This window comes from Artibeus jamaicensis, unplaced genomic scaffold (assembly GCF_021234435.1).
Source record: "Artibeus jamaicensis isolate MK-2021 breed Jamaican fruit bat unplaced genomic scaffold, CSHL_Jam_final contig_477, whole genome shotgun sequence".
Lineage (NCBI taxonomy): Eukaryota > Metazoa > Chordata > Mammalia > Chiroptera > Phyllostomidae > Artibeus > Artibeus jamaicensis.
Window position 1 is genome coordinate 2,395,670 of NW_026521854.1, and position 8,609 is coordinate 2,404,278.

General features: G+C 39.3%; 1 pseudogene; it reads left to right on the top strand.

The window, feature by feature from the left end:
• The first annotated feature begins 4,950 nt into the window (after positions 1-4,950).
• LOC128627850 (ferritin light chain-like) lies at positions 4,951-6,583 on the top strand (annotated as a pseudogene).
• The last annotated feature ends 2,026 nt before the right edge of the window (positions 6,584-8,609 follow it).

Below are 8,609 nucleotides of genomic sequence, written 5' to 3' on the forward strand. Positions count from 1 at the left end.
AGTGTCTAATCACCATGTTGTACACCTGAAACAAATATAATAATGCATGTCCACTATAACTGAAATTTTTAAAATAAATTTAAACCTGATTTTTGTGCAAAAGAAGCACTCCTTTAAGAGGTTACATTCAGCTTCAAGGTGAATGGTTGTTACTCATTAAAGCCCAGTTACAATCAACATACCTGACAACATTTAAAACTGTATATACCTTGATTTCTGGCTAGAATATCTAAACCTGTACAAGAGGGTAATAAACAGATGCCATAACAAATTACTGGTGAAGAAAAGAGTTATCTTATTGATCTATGGTACAATAACTATTGTTCTGCTTACTGTCACCAGCTGAGGATCAAAAACAAAATTAAGCTTTGATCAATATTAGTATGTATTTAGAAAATCATATCACACAAAATAAACCTTCCTTTTATTGCCACTTACACTTAACATATAAGTTCAAATTTTCTCTGTGACTGACCCATTTTCCCCTTTAGCTTTTCAGAGTATAATAATATAAAAGAAAAATTAAAGGAAAAATCAAAGTAGGAAGAGTATAGCCTTTACATGCAAATATTCATGAAATATAATGATACATTAGAAGGAAATCATAAGTGCATTTTATTACAGTATTTATATCTTAAACAGAATCAATCAGAACATGCAATGATACTCTGCAAATTTAACTATGAGAATTAGCAGTAGGCTTGCAGCCTACAGTCATTGGAAGCAGTGGAGAACTGAGCGTGAGAGGGGGTTGTGCTGTGATTCTCTGTGTGGATGTGTGTGTGTGTTGGGAGGTGGTTGGAGGGGGACCAAGCATTAATTAGGAAGTCAAGCTACCAATATTTTAATCCAGGAATTACAACTGGCTTGCTGGGTGATTTGGACAATTCACTCCCAGACTCTGGAGTCATTTTTCCTTTGTAAAATGGGGACAGTAATACAGGGTGGGACAAAAGTAGGTTTGTAGTTGTTTACAGAGAAAATAATACAATAATTAATAAATACTTAAACTCTGTTTCACATACTCACAACTGTAAACCTATCTTTGCCCCAGCCTGTATATTATTTGCCTGTCCCACAAATAGTAGAGGAAAGACAGAATTTACAGCGCTATGGGAAGATAGAGTCTACAAATTAAGCAAATGTTAAGATATCAAAATAAGAACAAAATACTTCATGTAAGATTTCTGTTGATTGTCATCATGTTACTTTTGAGACCAATGTGATACTGGGTTGAGCCAAAAAGTTTGCTTGGTTTTTTCCCATACGATGGCTCTAGTAGTCGTAGTTGTCTTTAACTTTACTCGAAAACAATGTTGTAAGATTGTATTGTGACAGATGTCATATTAGTGTGAATTTTAAAAGAGAACTTATCAAAATTAGTGAATTTTTGTGCAGCCATTTTAATATTGAAGATGTAAGAAAATAAGCAACATTTTGGCATATTATGTTGTATCATTTCAACAGAGGTAAAAACACAACTGAAACACAAAAAGGATTTGTGCAGTGTATGGAGAAGGTGCTGTGACTGATCAAACATGTCAAAAGTTGTTTGAGAAGTTTCTTGGTACAACTGATATTTTGGCCAAATAATTCTTTGCTGTGGGGCTGTCTTATGCATTGGAAGATGTTTAACAGTACCCCTGGCTTCTACCCACTAGAAGCTGTAGGAGACCATTCTGTGTGGCATGGGCCCAGCTCCCACTCAGAGATGCACAGGACCCATGCCCACGGATAGGTTCTCCCGTGGGGAATCAGGCCTGCAATGTGCCTAGGCCGCTTTGAGTCTTGCTTTTGCTAAAAACTCCCTCACTTGGACTTATGGCAAACATTTACTGCAAAATAACTTCCTAAAATCCATGCTAAACTTTCCAAGGACAAGTGTTGCTTTTTCACTTGCAAATACCCTCTTGTGATGTGATTGGCAGCATTAGCTCCTTTGTTTTCTGTAAAAGGTAACCACCTAAAGCAACCTGTGCATAGTAAATGAGGACCATCATGTAATGTACAGAGAAACCCAATAAAGGCCAGTCACAGCAGGGGCCCCGGCTTTTGCTCCCCTTGAAAGAAAAAGCCATGCTCTCCCTTTTGTCTCTCCCCCACGCACAATGTCACAGACCCCACAAGCTGGGGTCCGCATCAGAAGCCAGTAGCCCGAGATAGCCGACATACTCAAAATATCCAAATCAATAAAGTTATTGGTGAAAATGAAAAATGTGTCTTTCATTTTATGGAAAAAACTTAAGTTACTTTTTGGCCAACCCAATAATTGGCCCTGGTGTTTCGATTCTAAGCACAAATGATTGATTCATGGATAAAAAATTAAACCATTTTTTCAGGAACTTTAATGAACATTTTTCTGAATTCCAGCTTATCCTATATTGTCAATACTCTAATTCAACAAAATGTCTTAGTTGATCACTCTAATACTTTCAGATTTAATTTACCATGGGCCGTATTCACAATAACTCAACCCTATGTGCTCAGCTCAGTATCTAGTCTTTACTGCAAAGTGTGTTAATAACTCAGCACTAAGTAGATAAATAAATGAATACATGACTCAGAGGTGGCTATTCGGAGATTCTCTCAATTTCTCAGAAAAGTCAAGTGCTCTATTATTCCAATAATTAAAACAAAATTTGGAACACTTCATTTTGGTGGTAATACAAAAGGAAAAGGAAAATAGCTGTTTCTCCACTATTCAGTAATTCTACCACCACATGTGTGGAGGGTTTCTCAACACGGACCAATTTTCTAACATTAACTGGGTGCCCTGCAGTTCAGATTGGTTCTGACCCCTGAAGATAGCTGATCCCACAGGTTAAGGGCCCTGTCCAATAAGACTGCTCCAATTTCAGGCGACAATCACAAGGTCAGGTGTCCCCTACTTCTGATCAACCAGCTGTAAATTGGAGTTGTTTAAACGACTACTCAGGTTCAATGATTTGCTGGACTGACTCGGAGAACCCAGGAAAGTGCTTTGTTCACTATTACTAGTTTATCTGAAAGGAGACAACTCGGGGACAGTCAAACCAAAGAGAGGAACAGGGCAAGGCATGGGGGAGGACTTTTTCCAAAAGTCACTTGATTAACATAAACTCAGGTGAGGTTGAAAGGACTTCTGTGAATAAGAGAAGATACTCCTTTCACCTTTAGAGCTCTAAAGTTATTTTGTGAATCAGGGACAAAAAATATTATAACCAAAGATGTTCCTTTTTCTCTTGAAACCTAGGACATTACATGGAGTTTAGGAGTTCTGGCCAGGAGCTAAAGACAAAGATCAAAATCTGCATTAATTATATCACAATATCACAGTAGGATAGAGAGATAACAGAAGTTTTTCTCAAATGGGTTTTAATATAAGTGGAAAAGAACTTTTTGTTGTAAAGACTTAACTGTTACTATCCATCCAGTGCCTAGCATAACATGCCTCCAGCTCTTTGCACCCAACCTGCCTTATGCCAAAGATTATAACTGGGCGAGTATTCATTCCTGCACTTTCAGGCACTTCCAGTTCTTAGCATTCAATTTATTTCAGATGCTAGCATGTCTTATGATTTCAACATAAAAAATGTTTCTTATGGATCTATTAGAGCTTCTTTTAACAACCCACTTCCATTGCTCATTTGCTCTCTCCCTTCTCCTCCCTCCTGCAAGTGTGCAAGCACACTTACAGACACAGAAAACAATTACAAGTATTTACACTCTGAAATTAGGCCAGGCCTCTCTGAGGGGGAGTAAAGCTAAAATAATAAGTATTCTAGAGATAAAAATATAATCTGCAATGAAGTGTTTAGATATTAAAGGAAATCAAAAAAATAGGCTTGCGAACTCCTCCTAAATTCAAAAGAAAAGTACATGCACAGAAAAAATAAATAAAGGGGAGCAAAGAACTTACCTGTGTGATGCAGTGTGAATATGGTAAGGACTTACCATGAATGGAGCATAAAATAGGCACGATTGTTCACTACAGAAGTATTTACAATAGTTATAAATGGAGGCATAAATATTAATTCTTAAAAGATTAGTTATAATATAAAATAGCAAGATACTGGAATATTACTAGAATATGTAAATGCTATATAGAAGACACATAGTGTATGACATGTTATGACATTTCACATTGTGTATTAAATTTAGAAGATTATAAAATAGTACTGAGTGATCCAAATTTTATAAAGATATGTTACATAGTCTAACAAAAAACTAAAAATACATTTTTAATAGAGGTTCATTATAGATGGGTGGAAATATGAGAACCTTTCCTTCCTTTCTTGTTTTCTTTTTTTTGTTTCCAAATGATCTGCTATAAATTTGTATTTTGCGCCCTGGCTGGTGTAGCTCAGTGGATTGAGCGCGGGCCTGCGAACCAGACAATCGTGGTTCGACTCCCAGTCAGGGCACATACTGGGGTTGCAGGCCAGTTCCCTGCAGGCCAGTTCCCAGCAGGGGATGCATGAAAGGCAACCATACATTGATGTTTCTCTCTCTCTCCTTCCCTTCCCCTCTGAAGATAAATAAATAAATCTTAAAAAAAAATTTGTATTTTGCTTTTGTTTAATTAAAACCATGAGAATTTTTCTTTCCTTGTTTGTTTCTTTTTGGGGAGGTGGTGAATTTTAAGTGAGACAGAAATGTGACGTGACTTTCTGAAGATTCTGAAGGGGAAAGCCAGGTCCTCACACTTCTGTCTGGTCCTCGCAGGACATTTAGGTGAGTTCCAGATAGTTGGGAAATGTGACCTCAGGGGTGGTCAGGACATTAAGTGAGAGATCTGTGTCACGGCTTCATGGCTGCAGTTGACTCTACAGGCAGAATGTGTGAGAGTGATTGGCTGTGGTATAGGAGGTTACTGAACAACCCTGGAAATAAACAGCTTTTTACTTTTTAGTTAGGTATAGAATAATGCAGAGAAGACGTCTATTTTCTATGGGAAAAGAGCTCACGATCATGGTCAGTGTAAAGAAATGCAGAATAAATGGCCGCAATTACAGGTTCTGCTTATTCCCTTAGGCTCCTGATCCCAGTTGCATTCAGCTGCAGACTTCTCAATCCTGAAATACTCAGCAACAGATTTATTGTGTGATTACTTAAGCCCATCATCTAACATTCCACTCATTTGCCAAACATATGTTCCTTCGAATGTTTGGCTCCTGGGTAAACCAACTTGACTGCACTATAACTTCTTCACAATTCTGGAAACTTCAAGCTCTTGGACAAATAGAGATATTTTTCTTTCCAAAGTTCAACCCCAAAACAGGGCTATTCAGTGAAAACTGCTTTATTTTATTTATTTATTTAGCATTTAAACTTCAGATTCAATAGGTAATGTATTTTTATTGTGTTTTTCCATTACCATTTATTTTCTTTATATCCCCCACCCCCTGCAATCACCACGCTGTTGTCAGTGCCCATGAGTCCTCTTTCCTTTTTGCTCAGTCCCTCCACCCCCTCATTCCCTCCTAGAGCTGTCGGCCTGCTCTCTGTCTGTGAGTCTGTCTCTATTTGCTTGTGAGTTCAGTTTGCTCATTGGATTCCGCATATGAGTAAAATCACATTTTGATTTTTAGCTGGAATTACAGTATTCCAGCTAAAAATATCCCAGTATTTTTAGCTGGAATTACAAGTTAACACCTTTGAATTGTGCTTGACAAATTAAAAGCAGGGATTATTGAAATTAGCTGATGAAGAAACTCACATGTTATTCAAATATATTACAGAAATGGGAAAAAAATTAACTGGGGATTCAGTGTCTTCAGTGGTCCCTCAGATCTGCTTCCCGTCTCAACAGTGTTGGGACAGAACAGAACCAAGGATGGCTCTTCTGCTAGCTTCCAACCACCTCCCGACCTCTTTTCCAGTCTCCACCTTTGGAACCATCTCACAATGCTTAGGCGCCTACACTAGCCAACACTGTTTTTTTTAACTTAATTCCTTATTGCTGAGCAACCACGAGCTCCAAATTCATCAGAATCATTCCACTGAGATGGTGGTCACGGTCAACCACCTGGTCACCCTGCAAATGTGGGCCTCATATACCTACCTCTCTCTGGGCTCCTATTTCAACCAACGAGATGTTGGCTCTGGAGGGTGTGGGCCACTTCCTCCTGGAGTTGGCCCAGAAGAAGTGGGAGGGCACCCAGTGTCTCTTAAAGATGCAAAACCAGCTCAGTGCCCTGCCCTCTTCCAGGACGAGCAGAAGCCATTTCATGATGAGTGGGTGACACCCATGATACCAGGGAAGCCACTGTGGTCCTGGAGAAGAACCTGAAGCAGGTCCTTGTGGATCTGCAGGCCATGGATTCTGCCCACACAGACCCTCAGCTCTGTGACTTCCTGGAAAACCATGTCCTGGATGAACAGGTGAAACTCATCAAGAAGACAGGCGGCCACCTGACTCACCTTCCCAGGCTGCCCAGCCCCCAGGCTGCCCAGCCCCCAGGCTGCCCAGCCCCCAGGCTGCCCAGCCCCCAGGCTGCCCAGCCCCCAGGCTGCCCAGCCCCCAGGCTGGGCTGGGCAATGTCTCTGGGAAAGACTCCCCCTCAAGCACAACTGGGAGCCTTTGGAGCCCAGAGGCCTTTGAGGGGCCCCTCCGCCCCCCACCCCAGGTCTCTGGCTTCTGCCTGAGCCTCTCCCTGAAACCACTAGGCAGCCTTTTAACCAGCCTGGAGCCTCTCCCATGCCCTGGAACAAATAGAAACAATAAAGCTTTTTGGAAAAAATGACTGAAATAAATACTAACCTGTTTTATTCACAGGCTGAAAAAATGCTTTTATAAGTAATCAGTTAGACATCCACTTGCACATATACTGTATTGACTTTGTTTGGTGTATTAATCCATTAAGCACTTATTTGAGCGTGGGGTGAGAGGCACCGTGCGTGTGCTGTAAGAGTACAAAAAGGCAGACCTCCACATTTCTGCACTTAGGGACTTTCAACATGGTTGACATAACAAGGTATAAGCATAGAAAAAAGGTGTCTGGCAAGGCAAACAGTGCCTATAAAAAGCTGAAAAAATGGGATGAGCTCAAAATAGGCTGTTTTGGTTTGGGTCCCATGTAAATGAAATGGTAGGTGATAAAATAGAACTCAGATATATAGATATCTATCTATATCTGTATCTGTATCTATATCTATATCTATATATTTTAAAGTTTGGTTGCCTCTCTGAAGCATGAAAACACTTGAACTAAGGCCTTTTTCTCGGGAATAAGGATACTATGTGAGGCCGAGTTTCATAGACTGGATGAAAATGAGACTTGAAAGAATGATTATAGACAGTTCACAAAAGTTACTGAGAACACCAAACTGAGTAACTTTAATTTTAGTACATGGATAACAAATACTGAAGGCTGGTATTAGAGCAAGGGCATGATATAATAAATGTAATAGATATTGAACACTGTATCAAGTATCTTACTCCATGCAGGCTGCTATTACAAAATACCACAGACGGGTAGCTCGTAAGCAACAAAAGCTTATTTCTCATGGTTCTGGAGGCTGGAAGTCATAGGTCAGGGGGCCAGGAAAGGCCCTGGTTCAGGTCACAAACTTCTGGCTGTGTCACCACATGGCAGAAGGCGTGAACAAGCTCCCCGGGTTTATTTATTTATTTATTTATTTGTTTGTTTATTTATTTATTTATTGTTGTAAAGGCGCTAATTCTGCTTCTGAGGGCTCCACCCACGACACCTACCCTATTTTGCCATTTATAATGCACAATTTTTTGCCCAAATATTTGAAGGAAAAAGAAGGTTGCACATTATCTGTGGGTATAATGACCACATACCATGGGTATAATAGTCCCGTGTATAATGCACACAAAACATGGGGGTGCATTACACATGGCAAAATATAGTAATCACTAGGGACAGAATTCTATCGGACCCTTGGAGTCTTGTAAGCTCTCTATCGGACCCTTGGAGTCTTGTACCCTTGGAGTACTGTAAGCTCGCATAGCTTTAATTTTCTATACCAGTCCCTGAAGATATGATCCTGAGGTGTAGGTAGGTAAAATTTTTGCTTATTGACTCATATACATTAGTATATGAATGTAAACTCAGAGTTCACTTAATGATGAATTAAGTGAAGCCTGCTTTTTACCATGCTGGCTTTTATTTTTACATTTTCAAATGACAAGCTCTGTGTTTATACATTTAAATATATGTGCCAACTATACTTCATATACAGTAGGGTACCAAATGAAGAACACTAAATATGTCTAAGCCAAAAGGGACCTTGGAAACATTACTTTTAAGCCATATAGTACCACACTAATTGATTCTTTAGTAACAAAAAAGTGTTTCCAATAACAGCAAAGTTTAAAAAACTAGGAAAATGCAGTAAACAGAAAACCAAATAAAGATGTTTAAATTTCTAAAAGAAATCATGAATAATGGAAGATTAGGAGACTTACTATATACAGGTTGGGGGGCAAGATTTTTCTTTAAATAGTGAGGCCCTGTTGTGTCTAATTATCTCAATTACCCTGAAAATCATACTACAAATATCCTGCAGACTTCACAGTGTCTAGCAGGAAGCAATGAGAGGGGCCAAGCCATTCAGGAGTAGTTCATTATAAGCAAAAACAACAAAATAAAATACCTGCC